Source organism: Tachypleus tridentatus, chromosome 13 (assembly GCF_004210375.1).
Source record: "Tachypleus tridentatus isolate NWPU-2018 chromosome 13, ASM421037v1, whole genome shotgun sequence".
NCBI classification, from domain to species: Eukaryota; Metazoa; Arthropoda; class Merostomata; order Xiphosura; family Limulidae; genus Tachypleus; species Tachypleus tridentatus.
The window spans coordinates 135,823,192-135,845,496 of record NC_134837.1 but is presented as its reverse complement, the minus strand read 5'-3'; the positions used below and the strand labels follow the sequence as shown (position 1 = coordinate 135,845,496).

Sequence of the window (22,305 nt, the reverse complement as noted above, 5' to 3'; positions counted from 1 at the left end):
AATTCAAAGTTTTAAACCTCCATGGCACTAGGCATGTACTATATCAACTAAACTAAAGGCTTAACAAAGTTTAACCCTCAACTACACTACATAAATACAATATCAACTAAACTAAAAGCTCAAAGTTTAAAACTCCAGGACACTAGGCAAGTACTATACTAAATAAACTAAAGTCTTACTCCACCAGCAATTTCTAGTAAAGCACTAACAGTTCACACTGTCACATCAAAAAGCTATTCATAATTGTGTTCTTTTGTCCATTTCATACCTTTAACCATTAATTATCAGTATAACAGTTATAAACCAGTATGAATTACTCTCTTAAGATTTGAAACATGATACATTACAGTATGATTCATAAAGTTAAAGATACTTTAATAAGTGATCATTCTAGCAATGGGACAAATCCTTAGAAAATTCAAAGTCAATTTCAACATAGCATCTAACAATTGTAAGAATTGATGTTCCAGTCTGTTTTTCATACTTTGCTGCCAATAAATTCTAATTAACATATCAAAACATTTTGATAGTTATTTGGAATAACAGCTCAATCAGTGTGTCTTGTTATTTAAATATCACTCAGTGATCAAGGATAAACCAAATGCAATTTTATTTTCCTTACCCATATAAGAAACCTATCCAGATCTGCAATCAACTCTAATGATGTGATATTTCAAGATAATTTTGAAAAGACACATAGAAAAATGTAAAACATTAATTTTCTGGTACAAATTGTGATGTTCACCAGATTATTTCACATAAAAACTTTTCCTTATTCTTTTTATCAACAAGATCTTCCTTAGAAAACAATGTATTGTTTACCATACTGTATAAAATTCTTCAAATTTATCTCCATTTTGAAGTAGCAGTTTTAAAATGTTTTTTTTTTTCTTACTGGAACTTAGAATGTACTTCATGGTTTTAGTGATGCCTCTAACACAGTGATGCAATGTTTTGATTTTTTTTATAAACATATTATTTAAAAAAGCTTTATTTCATAGTTTCACCACTTTTATAACAGTACAGATGAAAGTAAACAAGATACCTTACAATTTTCAGATGACAGTAAACAAAGTAACCTTAAGGTCTTAAGATGACAATTAACAAGATAAATTCCAGCTTTTAAAATGACAGTAAACAGGATAATCTAATGGTTTTCAGATGACAGTAAACAAAGTAACCTTGAGGTTACTCAGGAAGATTTTGTAAAACTATACCCATATCTGATGTACTGTTTCACAATTATCTTGTCCAATAATAACAACTTTTGAACAATGGTTACTGTTAATGTTTAGTGTTTCTTCAAATAATATATACTTAGAACTTCACGTGTAAGTTATGATATGTGCATTTAATATTTTAAAGACATTTGAAATGCAGCACAAGTTTAGTAGCACAATGAAAATACTAATATTTTACACAACCCACAAATGGTTACTTGTTAAGCTTTTTTGGTTAAACCTTCTTTGCAAGTCTAACGGTAGCCAACAAGAAACAATTTTTTTTGGACATTTTTTCTATTAATTTTAACTATGCCATATAATGTTCACTTTTAAGGGACTCATTTGCTTCTAAAAATGACAATAACTATTTCTTATTAACTTCAGAAAAATTCCCATAAACTTGCTTTTTCTTCATAAAACTGCCATAATATCATTTCTTTAAAAATATACATCCATAAGAAGACATAACTTTTTGATAGCACAAGTGGACCTTCAAGTCATATTTCAAACAAGTTTTTCTCATATCTGTTCACTGCTCACAAATGCCAAAGCCATCTCTTAACTGTTAAATGATTTGTTTATTGTTTCTTTAGACCTTGACATGTTTATGTTGCCTTTCATCAGAAATATAACAACTATAAAAATGTTCCAATACACATACAGAGAACATTATTTAGCAGTTACTCTGTTTGAAAATAAAGAGCTCACAAAAAGTTGTAAAATGTTCATCTTTATTTTGCTGAAGTGTCTTCTTTTTCTTATCAAAAAGTAACAATTTCTACAACTTCTGTTGGGATATCTGAACATATAAAATGAAAGACAACCTTGATAACTGTAGATTTAAATTTATCCTTTCTAAGAAGGTAAATCCTTCTGGTGGAAATAGCCATAAAATATCACTCATCTACTTCAGGTAGTTATCAGAATGTTTCATGTTGAAATGAGTCTCCATTGAGTGCTTCCTTGTAAATATCTTCCCACAGACAAAACAAGGGAAGTGTCGGTGACTCTTGTGTTGGTGGTGAAAATGAGATCTCATGGTGCGATAGGTTCTAAAAATCTTGTGACAAACTCCACATTTATGCAGTAGGCTTCTTTCTTGAATGTTTTTATTTGTCAAATACACTACAAAACAGAAGGAACTTATTACAAAATCTGGTGTTTTGATATTAGTAACAGTACCATTTACTCAAAAGAAGTTAAATAAAACCTAATTTAGTTATAGCATGCATAAGTAACAAAATATATCAACAATAATAGATATCAGGTTTACTTACTGTAATGGTTTCAGTCTATGTTATTAATATACACGATCGTTATAAAGTAAAAATGCCAGAGTTATCTCAGCCTATGTTAACATTCTGAAAGTAAATCATTAATAAATATACTATTCAAAATTACTTTTATGTGCACAATTTATGAATGTGGTTTAAAATAAAAAACAGATATTTGTCCCATAATAATAAGACATTTTAATGGATTAACTTTCTATAAATAGAAAGAAGTATATTCTTTACTAACTTTACCTTACTGCATTGTTAAATATTCACACAATAAATTTTCTTTCCTTTTTAATACAAAAGGATTAATTTTTAAAATTATCAAAATGTCATAATGCAACTTATTTCATGAATTTAATCCAGATAAAGCAATTTTTACCAGAAACTTTAGTTTTATTGAAAGGTTTAAAACAAACCAAAAAAAAACCAAAAAAACATTAAATACACATCATCTTGTAACATCAAAATATTATTTTTCATAGATGTCAACTACAACAACAGATAGTCCTTTGATTTTAATAACAGCTTTTAAGCTAAAATACATCCTCACATTTAAGATTATTTTTCACACAACCATTTCGTATTTATAATCTCTAACACCTTTTGAAACTTATTTCTTTAACGTTTAAGATGTGAAAATCACATGGCACATTTAGTTCTTCTTTTGAATACATTGTGTTCAAATGTTCATGATCAGTGTTTTTTCTGCTAATAGTTTTACCACATATAACATGACCACTACTATTCTATCCATACAAATAAACAAAGAAAAATTCAACATCAGCCTTTACCATTCATGTACCATTAAATACAAAAAAAGACAATGTATCAACACCATCAATTCCCTTAACACTTCTTCTACCTCTTCTTTTTATCATAAATCTTTACTTATCTTGGCACAATAACATTTACATCCCAGGTATCATTATAACTCTACTCTGAATCTTTTCCAAGGTAAGGAGTTCAAGACTAAACACAGTACTCCAAATGTACTCTAATCAATGACCTACAGATTGACAACTTTATCTCTTTAGATATGTATTCAGTATTTCTGTAGATACAATCTATAATCCTATTTGCTCTATCACTAACAACTACATATTGCTTGGATAGCTTAAGAGACTGACCAACCAAAATACCAAGATCATTACCTTCCATTACCTTTCAAAGTTATATTCAAAATTAAAATTTTAATATCTCACATGCACTACCTTGTAATTATTATAATTTAAAGCCATCTGCCACTTATTCACTCAACTCATTAAAACATCCAAATCTTTTTATCCTCCTTACATCCAGTAACACCCAAAACATACCATCAGAAAATTCAAATAATTTATTGACCATTCCTTCATTTACATCAGTGATGTAAGTCAAAAAGAGCAATGTCTTAACACTTAGCCCTGAGCTACCCTACTTGTGACATTAATCCAGTTTTACTTAATTTAGTTATAAAACAATTTCTATCCAATGATCCAACCTATCCTCCACACCTAGAGATAAATTTAACATCTTTTATGTAGCACCTTGTCAAATGCTTTCTGAATATCCACACTCTTACCCTAAATTACATAAGCACAAACATCTACAGAGACTTACCTCCAATTAAACCATGCTAATGCAAAAAAAAAATAAATTTTATTTAATGATTTTCCAAAAAATGTACCCACCACTTATGTAAGTCCATAAGTGGACTTTATCTCCTCTTGAAAGGAGAAGTAGCATTAGCCAACTTCCAATCTTCTGGTACCTGCCTGCTATTCTATGGCTTTGGGGGGGGGGGAGCAATTTGCATACCTAATCCTTAACTTTTTGGTAAACATTATCTGATTTATCATTCTTTAAATTTTCAAATTTTTTGTTAACAAACCCAAAATTCATGGGATAATGCTTTTTTAATCTTGTTTCCATCTAGCAACTGTTAAGGGTGAGGAATATTGTTAAATCTTCATTAGTAACAACTTATTAAAAAAAAAAAAGAGGGTAGAATTTAGTAACCAAACCTTCCCATAATCATCAGATATTAACCTTCCTCTATCATCCATCATCTTAACAGTTTACTCACCTTTGAGTATTTGAAAAAATCATTACTACCTATTTTACATTTTTAGTTCAACCTTTTTTTTTATTTCATAATTTCCTGCTTCAACTTTTTTGATCTTCTATAATCTCCCAAATCTCCCATTATTCCAGTTAAATGTCTTATATTCATAATATCTTTAATTTTATCCTTTATATCCTTTCTGAGCCAACTTGGTTTTTGACTTGTTGCCACACATTTGTGTCTATTTAAATATTTACATTTTTTAAAAAGTTTTCCATTTTTTTCAGTATCTCCAATTAATTCATCTGTCCAATTCACAGCAGATAATGCTTGCCTCATCTCCTCAAAAAAAAATTTTTTTTTTAAATCTGGAACTTTGTATTTTAAAGAAATCTCTTTTATCAAAATTGTCTACATTTAGCAAGGTTTCAGTTATTCCCATTACATCAAAATCCTCTTTTCCAACCAGAGTTCTAATGTCATCCATTTTGTTTCTTATACTTCTAGCACAAAAACTAATAGTTTATCATATCATGGACACTACCTTTGTATCTTGTTCCTACACTATACCACTTTCTGCATCTTATTTTTCCTTCATTACTCTGACCCTTTGCACAGTTTAGTCCTAGTTTAAATTTTCCCTAGTAGTTAAGAGCCCTTACAAGTAAACCATCCAATACCTTATTTAACTGTAAACCATCCATTCCAAATAGCTCCATCTTCCTACTGGATGGATCCCCACAAATCCAACCAGTCTGTTCATCCTTACATATTAACCTAATTCTAATATGGTGATATTTTTGTTGCAGATGCCATCACCTTCACATTATTCCTATTGCTAGTCTTGCCATATATCCCACATGAAAATTTGACTTTTAGTTGTTCTTTTCAGTATGTTGCATTCGAATGTGCACAACCATTGTGTGCTTCCTGGTGAAAGTCTTTCCACATATTTCACAAGGAAAGTTTCGATGACTTTTGTGCTGGTAGTTAAAGTGCATTCTCTGCGATCTGTAGGAGCGGAAAGTTTTGTAACACATACGACATCTATAAACTGGATTCTGCTGCTGGTTGTCAAAATCCACTTGGAAAATAAGACTTCCTAATAAAAAAAGTTATTAAAATTAGTAACTAATTGCTATTGAAATTTACAGTAGTAAGGATTTTTTTTCTCAGAATAACATTTCATTTATAGATAACAAACAATTGCCACGTGCAATTACATTTAAAAACAAAACTAATTTCAACAAGTTGAAAATGTACGAAATTATGTATCCAATATGGAAATGAAAAAAAGTACATAATGCACTCACTGATTCAAAGTGCAGAGCAAAGTATTTATGTCAATAGGACATGATGTTCAAGAAGGAATTAAAAGTTCCACATGCTAACAACTATGCCACATAATTCAATTAAAAACCATTAAATGTTTACTAAAATTTATAAGCTATTTTGTATCATTAGATGAAGGTAAAAGTTCAGCAAGCACAATGATACCTTTGACGGCAAAGGCACAATCTGAGGCAAATCTTGCACAACTTAAAAAAATTATGTACTTATAAGATAGAAATAATTTTTTTATAAGTAATTGCAACAATTTAAGCCAAACAACATGAAATGTGCAAATAACAATGTGTATGTTATCTATAAGCAGGATCCTAGACTTACAAATAACAATGTCTTTTTTTTTTGTTTATACACAGGATCATAAACCTAGAAATAACAATGAATATACCATCTATACATTGTATCCTGGAAGTACAAGTGATGATGGATATACTATCTATACACAGGATTCTATATATAAGTAACATTGTGTATGTTACTATATCCAGGATCCTATATGAACAAGTATCAATGAATATGTTACCTACAGACAGAATCATAAACCTACAAATAACAATGTCTATGTTATCTGTACACAGGATTCTATGTGTACAAGAGTAATACTGCACTAAGTTGTTTATGGAAGGCCATTTTTCTTTAACACATTTGATCCCTGGTAAATAACACAAGGATCTATGTCATTAAAAAACAAAACAAGAAATTGTGATCACTAAGCATAAATGTTTTCCAAATAAAGCATTACTGAAATGCAAGAAAATACAAATCTGGATCAAACTACCTACTGTCACACCTAGCATAATTATACCCACAATTAAAAAATATAATTTTCATGTTATTCTAAGAGAAAATAAATAAAATAAAGTATTTGTAACTTTACCAACTTGGAACAGGTATGTCTTTGAAGAAAACTAAAGTAGTAAAATAAGGTTATTTCTGGAAGGTGAGAATTGATAATTTCTAAAAATATGAAATAACAGGTGTATTAAAATTTATTGTAGTTCCAGAAAACTGGTACATCTTCTTGCACACTTTGCTTGTCTGAACTGTATATACAAATATTTAGAAAAATATGTTGGGAACAAACAAAAACAACAAATATGATAACAAAATTTTGTAAAATAACAGTAAGGAATAACTAAATTAAAAACAAACAAAAAACTACTGGTAATGGAACTTAGTAAAAATAACAGCCATTTATAACAAAGATTGGCAAAATTAACAACCAATGATAAAAGATGTTGGAAAAATAACAGTATACAATAACAGAAGTCTATCTTATTTTATTTACTTTTAAAAATGATTTAACTTTTGTTATATCATAATAGAACATTCAAGAAAGATCTTATTTGTGATGATGTTCATGAAATATGAAGAACTTTAATGCAAGTTTCAAATTTTTTGAAATGCTTCATAAATTGAACATGTAACATTGTAATTAAATGGTTCAATATTTGTTTTGTCCAGCTAGCATATTATAACTGTTTGACTTATTTTTATTTTAAAGTTACTTTCATGCTTTATTTACTAAAAACACCATCTTTAACTTCCTACTAATTTGATAATCAAAACTAAATTTTTTAGCTGGATTTTTGAGTTATTAATTTGTTCTTATTTTTTGAAATAACATCTGTATTAAACAAATTAAGTGCAGGAATTTAAGTTTTATTTCCTCTGGTATGTGAAATTAACAATTTTTCCCTTATGCCTCAAAATATCCACTGTTTACATACCATTCACTGCTTATGAAATCAGTATATTGCATTATATTGTCACTTCTGTTAGATTTTATGAAACTTACTTCACATAAAACAAAAACAAAAAACTGACAAAAATAATGGGTTATATTCCTCTTTTTCTGTGTAAACTACATAGAGAATCTTATCCTATGGTTAAATAGTGGGTTATTAAAAATAATTATGTAAAGTTAAAAATGAAGTTTATTTTCATTTATCTTCTTTAATAACTGTTGTAATTAGTTGGACTGATTTCAATATTAATGTTGTTTTTGTGACTTGCATATTATTAAGGATCCTGTGATGAACAAAGTAATGGATCCCTCTGATAGTTCTAGGGTTGTCTATAAGCCGTGTGGACATATCTAACTTATTCAAGCATTTCAATTAGAAACTAAAATGTCTCAATTCTTGACAAAAACAGAACAACATTAAAGATAACTCTTTAAAACAGTGACAAAAGATACAAAAAGAGTTCACAACATACATTTAATTTTAAGGTAATGTAAACCTATTTCATGTACCTGACCTAAATAATGCTTTTCAAAATTTGTATTGCACACTGAAGGAATTCAGACATCTTGATAATAAATCAAGAAGAAGTTTACATACATTTTAATAATAAATAGTGCTCACACTCACTAGCCCCGATGAAGCTATTAGGAAGAAACTTTGACTAAAATAAAAAAAATTAAAATGCTTGTTAGTACAACAATAATCTTATTACAATTAATGTGTTGATAGAAAATTGCTCATAAGTGTCTTTACTACTAAATAAAACTAAAGTATAAAGTACTAATGTACAAGTGTAACAGATCACCAAGTTAACTTCATGTACCTGTCTTCAAAAAACAGAGAAAATGTAACCAACTTGGTATTGTGGTATTTCTTCCGTACAAAATTAGATGCAGTTAAATTATAATAATAATAACCAGAGGAACATCAATCACTAATATTTGAATAATGAAGAGTGAATAGTTTCAGCATAAGAACTGAAACGAATTGGAAATGATTCTTAAATGTAAAAAACAAAACAAAAAACAACATGAAACAAAGAGGAAAGAAAAAGGATGAGCTCATCAACATAATTTAACTTTAAATAATAGTTTAAGTGACTCTTTTTTTAATTTGTATTAGCCAATTCAACACAAGCTGAACTGAATTTTACTGCATGAATGACAATCACAATAAGACTATCAATGAATACAAAGATTCAAACACAAAGTTAGAGAACAAAGAAATCTTGATTCTCTAACTTTAACCCACCAAACACAAAAACTGCAAAACGACCACTCTGTATTCTCATGTGGATAATGGTTGAGCAATACATGAACATCATCTTCCATTAATTTCCACTCATACAACACTACTAGAGTAGAGATAATGCAATGCTATTGTCTTCTGAAGAAATGATGCAATCTCAAGGTACAAGTTTACAAAGATTGAAACTGACCTGTTAGAGACAACTAAGTCTGATAATATTTCAAATATTTAGAAGTTTATATACAAATCAAATTTTATAAATGCTACCACTTACAACAGTCATGGTTACCATAGTGTTTATGTATGTGTTGCAAGATGCTAGTTGTGTTTGTGAAAATCATTTCACATCCACTAAAGGAAAATGTTGACACATCTTATACTAATACTAATGAGAGAAACCTCTATAGCCACAACACTTGAAATTATTTTAGGTAGGATTAGAATAAATTTACCAATGAGACTTTTTTCTTCTTTTTCTTAGTTATACTTTTGTACACCACCAATACCAAGCAAGGGCCTTGCAAATACCCAACTTGGTTTTATTACTGATCAAGTTCTCAATCAGCCCACCCTCAAACTGCAATTATTTTAAGCAGAATTTAAGTAAATTAATCCACATGATCTTAGGCATAGTTAAATACATCAGTCAAAGAGCCTGATGTTCAGACTCCAAAACTGTAATTGGATCTCAAATCAGTCAAGATATGATGCAGCTATGAGATAAAAGTTTGTGAATGAAAAACTCAGCAGTTCTATAAGCCTCTATATTGCAGTAAATTATTTTTTACACAGAACACCAAAAACCTCTGTCACATAGCATAACTAGTATTTTAATCATTGCCTTTTATTATTTTATTGTTGACCATGTAAAAATTAACAATAGAATTTGATACAAATTGATAATTAAACTTCAACATAAATAACTAGCACAATACTCAAGTATTATGATATCAACATAATGAAAAGTGTACATTTTATTGAAAATCAGGGACTCAAAAGTAATGACATTTTGAGTTAATGAAATCATCAAAAATATATTCTTCATTATGATGTCTAAATGCATAACTTCTAAATGTGGTTTAAAATAAAAAACAAACATTATTTCTATAGTCAAAGTATTTTAATGGATAAGTTACTGTAAAATAAAACAAAAAATATTCTTTATCAGCATTACCTTACTGCACAGTTAAATATTTATGCAATCTTTTAAAATTTCATTCAAGTATGAAATCATGAATTTCTAGTCATCAAAATGTCATAATACAACTCCATGAATTTAGTCTTAAGGAAGCAATTGCTACTAAACATTTAAGTTTCATACAAAGGAAGTTTAAAACAAAAAGATTATTTTACACAGATTTTGTGTTGTTCAATGATCATTAGGTATGTGTTAAGTAATCATTTTGTTGCATCATCAAAATAAGACTCTGAATAAAGAGATTAACCACAACATTATATTGTTCTTATATATGTAAAAATGGCTTGTTTGGGTTCAGAAAATATTTTACGTAGAGGAGCGAACGTTTTGACCTTCTTCAGTCATTGTCAAGTTCACAGGTTTTACATATATATTTCTCTACAAGTGGGTTTTTTGACATCACTGATTATTATATTGTTCTTGTTTTTAATAACCCCTCTTATGATGAAATACATTCTTGTATAGATGTATTTTTCACAAACCTAAAAATTATAATTCTATACAACATAAAGTTATATTTTTAACTTTTAATTGATTTTGAAACTTCTTTCATTTATTAAGATGAAAAATTTACATAAGACTTTTAGTTGTTCTTTTGTATACATCATGTTCGAATGGGCATGACAACTGTGTTCTTCCTGACCACATATTCTATAGGAAAGGTCAACATTTAGTTATTTTTTTGAACATGTTGCACTCGAATATGCATGACCATTGTGTGTTTCCTGGTAAAAGTCTTTCCACATATTTCGCAAGGAAAGTTTCGATGACTTTTGTGTTGATAGTGGAAATGCATTCTCTCAGATGTATAGGAGCGGAAAGTTTTGTAGCACAAGCGACATCTATAAACTGGATTCTGTTGCTGGTTGTTAATATCCACTTGAAATATAGGATTTTCTAACAAAAAAAATCAAAACTTTAATATTTACAGATATAAGGATTTTCTTTTATCAGGAAAACATTTTATTTAGAGATAACATGCCTTAAACTGTTCCCTCTCATTTAAAAAACAAATAATTCTAACAAGTTAGCAGTGTGACAATGATGTATTCAATATGGAAATCAAAACGAATAAAATCTGATTGGTATTAAACAAGAAGAAAGATACAGAACTGTTATACAATTTATTATTTTTATCTTAACAAACAACTTGTAGCTGCAGCCAATTTCTGTTTTAAAAAATCTTTATAAATGGAAACTTGTCAAAATACAGTATTATATGTACATACAGAGCCTGGAAGTTGTCTTATGCTTTCTGTGTCAAAAATATTGTATTCATCACACTTTTAACAATTACTGAAAAATAGTCTCAAAACTTTACCACAGAAAAACTAAACAGCTGTTAAAAACAATTAGTAATTATTTTTCAGAAGCATTTTTAAATTTTTTTTAATAAAACATAATATTTGTACACACTTCCACAATAATGACATATAATGTGATAATAGTTCTGTGTTGCTGACAGAGATGCAACTTCTGTCTCAAACAAATTTAAATACTTTCATAATACACTTCATATTTGAAACACTTATTTATTGAAAAGAGTTCTTGAAAAATTAAATTTACTACAATATAAAAATGCAAAAACAAATATGAACTTCTTGTTTTTAAAAAAAATCAAACTTTTGGGAAAAGATACAATTAAAGATACCTGTACACTTTCTTCATATTAACATGCTTCAAATTTAAGATATACTACATCAAATTATATTTAAAACTTAATCATTTTATTCATATTTCAAAAGCTATAACGTACAAACTTCCATTTTCTGATTGCAATATCTTGAACACAAATAAAATCTACCATACCCATATTTAGCATAATACTACCTGATGCATAATGGTATTAGCTGTCCCAAATCTTCAATTCACTGACGATAAGAAAGGCAGCTAGTCAACAGCATTAAGACAGACTCTTGGGATACTGAAACCAAATAGTGGTATTATAATGTATGAATGGCCTAAAAATGATGAACATGACATCATTAAAGTTTGGTTTGAATTTCGTGCAAAGCTTTTCAAGCCATCCCTAATTTAGCAGTGTAAGACTAGAGGGAGGCAGTTAGCCACCACCACCAACTCTTGAGCTATTCTTTTACCAACAAATAGCAAGATTAACCATCACCTTATAACACCCCCACAGCTGAAAGGGTGAGCATTTTTGGTGTGATGGGAACTGCTAGTTGAGTGCCTTAACCACCTGGCCATGCTGGGACAGCATTAAAAGAACTACCAGTGAAGTTTCAAGTGCTGGTATATGGTGTTGATTCAGTTGTTTTCAATCACCTGTTTGTGCTCCATCCTTGTTCCACAGGGAAATTACAGTTGGTCCACAAATGTGTATTTTAAAATAAAGCTAGTGAAGTATATTGTTTTGAAATGTAATATAAAAGTAATTTAAAATTTTAATATTATACAGAGTAGTCCATTTAATATTGGGATCAGAACTGGCTTGTTCTTATTTTAAAAAATTAAGGAAACAATTAGGTTAACTATTTCACAAATAAAACAACAAAATGTAACAAAATCAAATTTTATACTAATATTGAAAAAAATGACGTATGGTTATAAAATTAATTTGAAACAGTAAGATATTGTTTTATAAATTTGAATAAACTCAGTGAACTTGAATTGAAAGACTAAGGCTGAATAAAACATACTACATTGAGTCAAACCAGCTTTTTATTCCCCAAACCACCAGAATTTTTCATATGATTTTTGTATGTCATGTACATCACATTGTTTTGTAAAACTAAGAGACACGTAATTCTCCGTTTGAAAACTCACTGATGCTATATTAAGAAACCATAAATTCAAACACTTTTAAGTCTCAAGAAAATTAAATTACAAATGCACCAAGATAATGTTTTGCTGTTTAATGTTTGAGTCATAAATCCATTGATTGCTGACTCATTACATATGGTGCTGTCGAACTCTGGCAGTAGTACATGAGTGTGCTGTATACAGTGTACAACTCACAAAATTTTGCAGATGTTTAAAGCAGTCACAATAAAATGATTAACAATGCAATACTTCTTCAGCACAAGGATTACACAGACTTGTACAGCTTAAAATAAAAGAGCATAACAGCAAGGGGTTTGAGAATTTAGTTGATGAAAATGATTTGTTGCCAAGGAAGTGAAAGGAGTTAGAACAACAACATGATATTCACTAAGAAACAGCCATAAAATAAAAAGGAAAATGCTTTTGGAAAAACACATAACACATCTGTAATCCTTTGTTAGTTAATTAACTAATTACAGCTAAATACACCTTAATCAAGATATAAATCTACAGCTCATGGTTGACTAACAGATCACACAAGGCCAGTTTTGTCATGCTCACTGTTAGAGTAAGCTTTATTATTGACACTTTACACAACAATGTAACAGTAGAAGTTTTAATACTGATGCTTCATACAACAAGAGAAAAGTGATATTTTTATTACTGACACTTCACACAAAAAGGAACAGTGGAAGTTTCATAAATGATGCATTACACAACATTGGTAGAATGGAACTTGAACTACTAGTGCTTTATACAACACTAGTACAGTAGATGTTTTATTATTGATGTTTCAAAGAAAAACAAAGCAGTGGAAGTTCAACCATTGACAATTTACACAACAGTGGTATAATAGAACCTTAATTATTAATGTTTAAATAACAATGGTTCAGTGTAAGTTTTACAATTGATGCTTTACTCAACAATGGAAAAGTTTTAGTATTGATGTTTTACAAAAAAAATGAAACTGTATAATCTCAATGTAGCCTTAATTAATAATGCTTTACATAACAATGAACTTCCATGGCATGTTTTATAGTTAAACTTTTTCCCACAAATTAAACAATAAAAACCCTGATGAATTTTATGTTGATGGTGATGAGATATCATTGTCCAATGAGTTTTGAAAAATGTGCAACAAACTTCACAAATGCAATGCAGTCAAGAATGACTCTGATCTAGCAAATAAAACTCAATATTCAAATACATGCCAAATGAACAATACATAAAAAATGTACTTAATCTATACACTACAAAACTTCAAAATCACAGCCTGATCATAACTAACAAGTCTCATACTGATGCTTTACACAAGAACAGTAAAGGTTTACTACCGATGGTTTGCATAACAATAGAACAGTGGATGTTTTACTATTAATGCTTTATACAACAAACAGTGGAATTTGATTATTGATGCTTTGCACAACAATGATATTGTGGAACTTTTATTATTGTTGCTATACACAGAAATGGTATAGGGGAACTTTTACTATTGTTTATTTACACAACAAAGGTAAATTGCAATATTTGCTACTGATGATTTACATAATAATGGCACAGTGGAATTGGAACTATTGATGCTTTACACGACAATGAACTTCCATGGCATGTTTCCTGGTAAAAGTTTTTCCACAAACTAAACAAGTAAAACTCCGATGACTTTTGTGTTGATGGTGATAATGAGACTTCATTGTACCGTAAGTTTTGAAAGTTTTGTAGCAAAGTTCACAAACATAATTTGGTCCAGAATGATTATGACCTGCAAAGATAAAACTCAACTTTCACACATGGGCCAAATAATCAATATTTGCTAATTTTTTATAAAAAGTATTTAATCCCTAAGCTAAAATATTTCAAAATCACAGCCTGATCACAGTAACTAAGTCTTGTTATTTTAATACTCTCTTGCACAGTTTGACATGCAAGGTGACTAAACATGAGGATAAAACAACTGATTAAATGCTACTACAAGTTAGCAACACAATTTTTACTTTTTGAGTGTATGTTCATTATGATAACTATCACTTTAAGTTTGTTTGTTTAAATAAGAATTTTTATGTGACTTTGCTTACATTTCACAGGATAAACGACATACAGGCTTATCTCTTAATTATGTATCTCAAGAATATTTTGCATGCAGTAACACATTCAAATTACAACATTACTAAACATTTCAGAGTAATAAAAGTTTCAAAGCATACTTTACACTGCAGTAAAGAGAAATAGATGCTCAAAAAAGCACATTATAACTTTATATTATATAATGCATACAAAGTTGCATTTATATCTGCAAATAAACATTTAATTTAATCAGATAAACTGATACAGAAGTGTAACAAATTCTATAAACAGTTCAATACTTTTAGTATAACCGTAAGAACAGAATGTTACAGGTACTTTTTCAAGTGGTTTGTTTGGTTTTGAATTTCGTGCAAAGCTATACAAGGATTATCTGCACTAGCTGTCCCTAATTTAGCAGTGTAAGACTAGAGGGAAAGCAGCTAGTCATCACCACCCACCACCAACTCTTGGGCTATTCTTTTACTTATGAATAGTTGGATTGACAGTCACATTATAATGCCCCCACGGCTAAAAGAGCAAGCATGTTTGGTGCAACAAGGATTCAAGCCCAGAAACCTCCAGATCAGGAGTACAGCACCTTAAACATCTGGCCATGCCAGGCTTTTTTTCAAATGGTCTCACAGTGTATAATAATGCACAATCCCCCATCCAGTTCCATACATATTTTACAAATTTTTAGTACAAACAACAAGACCAAGTAAAATGTATAAATCAAATCCAAATTGATCTCTTCAACCTCTTTCTCAAGCATAAAATGAATTAATGTTTACCTTTATCAACTGTAGTATTTTTTGTTTTAACTTTTCTTTATTAAAATGCTATTTTGAGTTAAACGAAAACACTAAATTGTTATGCATTCAAATTTTTAGTTTTGTGAAAGTCTGTTTTAGGTACTGTTGGGCTAATAACTGTGATGGACTTCTCCTGACTTGTTTCTTGAGTAGGACAATGTTGAAACTTTTTCATTAAACTGAATCTTGTTTTGGGAATTTGTAGTTCACGTTTCTTTGATAAATGTTGTCTTCTGCACAATGTATGAAAAGAGTGTCTGTTAGTCATGTAATGATGTTCCTGAACACAATACCAATGATAAACTAATCAGATATAAAATACGAGTAAATTGAAGAAATCCTCATTATGCACAGCCTGCAGTGTTGTCACATTAAATAGAGAAGGTAGGACAAGTCCATTACAAATTTCAATCAGTTACACAGATGCTTGCAATTAAGACATTATCTGAACATGTTTTCCATCACAACAATTAACACAATATTAATTTAAATTGTTCTTTACAAAAGGCTGAGCAAAAACATATATCATCACTATATACGACTTTGATAAACATTACCATACAAATTCCACAATGAAAACTTTATTGGCTCTTTTGTTGGTTGTGAAACTACCTCATTTCAGGCTTGTAATAGTGAAAAGTTTTATAACACAACTGACATCTACACTTTTGGTTTTGTTAGTAGGCAATGAATGTCCTAATAATCAAGTATATTTTAATAAAATCATAAAATAGTTAAACAGATAAACATGCAAAAATATTTTGAAAAATGCTACAAAAAAGACAACTTGTATAACATCACATTTGTGGCAATCTAATTAAAATTAAGCATGTACTACATTAGATGTATCATTCCTGATTGAAGTTTAAAGAAATATACATTAACATCTTAGATGTGCCTGTTATTGCATAATGACCACACCATGACTTTGAATTTCCCATTAAGTGCAATTGAAATACATCAAATCAATAGAAAAAAAAACCTAATCTGCTGAGACTGTCATCTCAGTTGCCTCTTTGTATACAATATGGTATATGTTTATATTCAAAACATTGGTACAATTTACAGTTGAGAATTGTTTAATTTTCATGAGAAAACAGACCTAAAATGGAATCAAATTGCTCCACTGTTTTACACTTGGAGACAAGGTTAACTTGCACAAGACAATAATGGTTCCAGCTTTGAACCTGAGTTAGCTGATAAAGATTTTGAGTATGACTGAAAAAACTACCTGCCTAAGCAATTGATTAAACAAATGCTGAATAATGAGACAGTACATCTTGAACGTGTGTTTCTTAATCATTACTGCTGCACTTACCATTTAATCACATCAATGTAATATTCCCTGAATTTCAAAAATTATTTTCTTTTTAGTTATGATCTAAGTTGTTAAATTAGAGTAAAGTAATTCTCAAATTCAACTGTTTTAATATTTTCTGTATGACTGGGAAAAGCCTTCAACTTGTCAGGGTCTATGTCTCATCTATCAGTTGTTGTGCAGGTCTCTGATTACCAGTCAACAATAATTATTAAATTTTATTACAAACTTTGTTTCTCATTCTGTTCTCCTTTCTTTACAGTTAATCTTGTATGCTTAAATCAGCACATTTCAAATTTACTACTTACTGATGTTACTTGCACATATAATGACAGACACTTTTAAAGCATATATGAATCTTCATTTCTCCAAGACTTCTTTGATCCCAATTTCTTTGTAGCCACATTATACTACCACATTAAGATTAAAAAAACAAATGTAAATGCTTTTTGGCATAATGAAGGACAAAATCTTTATTATACGTTACAACCAACTAGTTTCTGATAATGGTTACCGAGTTACCAAAACTAGTCAGATGTAACATTTAACAACGATTTTATCTTTCATTGTGCTGAAAATTTTATTTTATTTTTGCTTTTCCTATGATCTTCCATCCTCACGTATCAAAAGTTTTATTAGAAAACAAAACAAACTCAATACATTTTCCTAATACCTAGATTTCCTCACCTAAACTGTATTTTTTCATACATCAAAGCAACATTAATGCACGTCAACATGAAAATAATATTGTATCTCACTTTAATTATTAGTTCTCAATTATTTCATTACCAACCTTATTGTTACACCTCTCACTTCAAGATCCAGTAAATCACATATAAAAAACATGACTACTTTGTTAAAGTTATGACTCATTTCAGTGCAAATCATCACACTTAACTTAATGGTACACTTGTAACCTTCCATTCCTTTAACTCTAATGTAAATACTTTAAACTATTATAAAGTACATGCATCAGAAAACCCACGAAGAGTAATTCACCCTATGAAACTGAACCATTCTTTTAACTGTTTGTCTTAAACCACTTTAAAATACACACTAAACACTAGAAAAAAATATTAAAAACTGGTAATAAACTAAATAGGTGAAGATGTAGTCATTTTGTGACACTATAAATTCAAGTAATTCAAAGGGTACAAAAGAAGTGATAAGGAACTAAACATGTGAAGCGTAGAGTAGTTACTTTGTGACAACACAAATTAAAGTAATGTATATGAACCTGGCATGACCTAGAGGTTAGGGTATTTGACTCAAATACTTAGGGTAGTAGTGAGTTCAAATCTAAATATCTAAACTTGCTTGTCCAATATGGCTGCTACCTGGACTGACCACCAAGGTGTAAAATTTCTTGACTTACAAAACTACTGGCCAACTCTTAAGTTTGTTGGGATTAAGGTCATTACAGACAAGTTGAAGTAATTTATGAATGTTCAGAGCTTGCACTCATATGCTCTAGTTTCAAACAGTTTAGCAACAAAAAATAAGCGTTAGTAGATAATGATGAAACATGATTTAAATATTGTTTCTCCACAGAATACCCAAAATATGAGAATAATAAAATATACTGAAACTTTGTAGAATGTTGAGACAAGTGTAGAGGATGAAGTTTCGAAAGTCTTCCACTTTTCAAAAAATAAAATATACTGTTTGTGTACTGATCAGAAATGGCAAAGTAAAAATATTTTATTTTCTGAATCATTTTAATTTGAATTAACATTATTACCAGTCAGAAGAACTGGTGAACCAGCAATCTAATCATCTTTTCAAGCAACCACATCTGGATAGGACAACAACAGTACTTCTGAGAACTTACAAGTGAAATCAAAAAGTTTTTTGTTTGTTGCTAATCAAGAGCTAGACAATGAGATATCTCACTTGTACCTATCATGGATAACCCAATTCTTAACATTCTAAGACTTCAGATTTACCAGAGTCAGCAAGGAGGGACCACAAAGGAATGTTAAAATATTTTAATCACACTATATGATATTGTTCTGAAAATAATCTACCTTCAGTTAACAATGCCAATATTAAATAATTTACATACTGCATATTAATTCACATTTGGAGCTTTTTTTCACTTTCAAAATGCAGTACATCAACTTTACATTTCAACAAAATACAAGATCCCTTAAAAAACAAACTCATATGGAATTTTACCAAAAGTTGATCACATTATTGAAGAAAAGAAAAACAACAATTCCATTTTCACTGAAAGCTTTTCTCTATAAAAACCATACATAAATTATCATTACCAAATAACTCTTAACAGTTAAACTACATGAATGTAAATATGTGGTGATTTATAAAAATTGTACCTCATTATTGAAGCAATGCAAAAATTGGAAGATACACAGAAAATAATATGCAATTTAGAATGGCACTCTGCAATGCACTACTTCACCACCAGAGTTGTTCTAGAATAAAGGAGCTGGATGTCTATATTTCCTTAGCCCTCACCCCTGTTGAGAATATTGGAGTGTACCATGGTGAGAAGTGGATGTAACTGTACTGCTACAGTACTACATTTGACAGCAAGTACCCTGAAAGGGAAAGACAGTTCTGACATCAATGTAAACCTGTTTAGTGGAATGATCCAATTCTATAAGAAGTGTAGCATTTGGAAACTGAATGACTCTGATGGCCAAATAGTGCATCATAAGTGTCTCTGTCATAGATTAATATATTTGTAAAAATGGCTCGTTTGGGTTTACTCGACATCACTGATTATTCTGTCATAGATTGTTATTTGTATATATTATCTTCCACATTCCTCCTGTTTCAGCACTTCTTCAACAGTAATCCACAAATTATAAATTGCTAAGCATATGTGTGTGTATTAATTAACAAAAATTAATAAAAAGTTATAATTTGATTAAAGTTTGCAGTTATGAAAAACAAATGTTAGAAAACAGATGTTTCACTTACACAAATCATCTGCTACATTTTGCTGTTACACCTTAAACACAATATAATTCCATGAAACTGTTTATTTCTATTCATTTATATGCAAATTATCACTATAACTAAAGTAAAAGCATAAAAAGATATTACAAAACAAACATAATACATACACATATCGGACTGGGTATAAAAGTAGCTTTAGAAAACAGTTAAACAATTATTCCATTTAAGAAATTATATTTATGATTAGATGATGACAGTCAAACATAAAATGTTTAAACATTTATGTTATTAAACAGCACAAGTACATAAGGTATTAGATAATTATTTTCAAATGAAATAGTTACACTCAATTATACTCCTCTCAACCCCACAAAAAACTAAACTCTAATGACTGTGGATAAAATTGTTTTGCATGCATGCAAAGATGAAACACACACTAAAATTTGCTAAAATATTTTTCATTACCTTAATTGTTTGTGTTTTAACTCTCAAATTGTGCCTTTATGGCACAAATTTTCTGATACCAATATTAGAAAACATTAACAAATGTTTAGAAATAAATCTTCAAAAAATTTACAATGATAAGTAAACTTGAACAAAATAAGCTAAACTTATTTTCCACTCTATAACACCACCTTAAGATGGATTTAGACTGTTTGAATAATGTTGACCTTTCTCCAGTTATATGTTATGATTATTACCAACCACACTTACTAAACTACATTTTGTTGGTACAAGCTTATCAAATATCAGACATTTTATGAATGAAAACACAGGAAAATTATTCAGTTAATGTACATTATTTTCATCTTCACACACAAGAAATAAGTTAAGAGGTTTCTGAGCACCATATTCATTGCTTTATTTCACCTAAAATATTAAGTAAATACTTTTAAATTTATGACTTTTTGTAAAAGTTATATAATGCAATGGAATTTTCTTCTATGTACTTGAAGACTAGTTTTGTACAAAAACTCCTTGTTACACAGATCACAGAGATACTTCATTCTATACTGTTTGTGTATTTCCATGTGACGTTCCAAGTTATCTTTTCGAGAGTACACATTCCCACAGACTGGACAAGTCAAATTGGAGCATCCACTTCGGCCAATATAAGCAAATTCTGAAAAAAAAAAAAACATATATTTTTCCTTTTTAATTAAAAAAAAGAAAAAAACAGTTTTCCACAACTCACTGCTGAGGAGGGGTTGAAAGTTGGACTCTTAGAAAAGACAAACAAAATAAACTTCAATGATACCTAATTAGGTCATTCCATGTCAAATCAGCCAGGGAGCTGCAGCTGACCCCCACAGAATGCCTTGAAAAAATTCACCTGCTCATCTACCCATATAATGAAAAATTGCCAAAGATTAGATCAATATCTCTAATAGTTTCTGATTTACAGCCCTGTAAAATGTGGTTTATTTTTGGCAAATTCATTTTTGGACAACTTTGGCTGCTTAAAGCTTCAAGTGTAATGGTGGTAGAAGGCTGAAATTATCTCACAGAATTCAAAAATGGTCTCAAACCAAGTTTATCTCTCTCAGGATTTGCATAGTGAAGCAGTAAAATCACCTGAAAACCCAAAATCATAAAAAACATTGGTTTATGTAATAAGCCACAGCTCTAAGATTTAATATGATACAAAGCTGAATTTAGTTTTCAAATTTCCTATAACATATCAGTTGATAAATCAGAAATTGTTGTAATTAAATCTATTAGATCTCCTGTAAAAAAATTTAGTTGCATGCAACGTTTTATGATTTAGCTAAAAATAGTCCTACTTCAGGCCTAAGTTTGACCATGTCACCAGTTATTCAGCCTTTTCAGATTCTTACCATATATTTTTACATCTCTGAATATGATCTACTAAAAAATCAGGATGGTGCTCAAACTACTTTTTGAGTTATAATTTTTTAAAGTATCCTCTGACCATATGTTGTTTACTTGAAAAAAAAAAACACTTCAATTCAGGTGTGTTACTGTGTGCAAATATATCCATACAATTTTGAAATAATTTATGAATCCCATTGAAATATTTTAATCAGCCTTTACCATATATTCTTACATCTCTGAACATGATCTTAAAAAAATCAAGGTTGTGAAAAATAATAAATTATCCAATTTTAAGTGTCTCTGATTTGTATCATTGGGCAAAGGACCACATTCAGGGCATTCAATTTTCTTGTCAATTAGTCCTGCAGAATTGTGTAAAGTTCGATCTACTTGAGCACTATGAAAAATGCAAAACTGTGGCAGGTATTAGGTCACATCATAGCTTTATTCCTCACTCTACCAACAAATTGTATATGAGAAG

The 22,305-nt window shown here is 29.6% G+C and overlaps 1 long non-coding RNA gene across 11 annotated transcripts in view; it reads right to left on the bottom strand.

Annotated features, from left to right (window-relative positions):
* Positions 1 to 977: 977 nt before the first annotated feature.
* Positions 978 to 22,305, bottom strand: part of LOC143239039 (uncharacterized) — a 43,242-nt gene continuing 21,914 nt past the window's right edge. For 7 of the 11 annotated variants that reach the window (XR_013020981.1, XR_013020982.1, XR_013020985.1 and 4 more), the window contains exons 3-4: positions 11,919 to 21,111; positions 9,714 to 10,985 (exon numbers count right to left, since the gene is read on the bottom strand). This is a non-coding gene — a long non-coding RNA (uncharacterized LOC143239039). Of the gene's footprint in view, positions 2,349 to 4,173; positions 5,650 to 9,713; positions 10,986 to 11,918; positions 21,112 to 22,305 lie in introns of those variants that run through there. The other 4 variants (XR_013020980.1, XR_013020978.1, XR_013020979.1 and 1 more) reach the window with 4 other exon arrangements.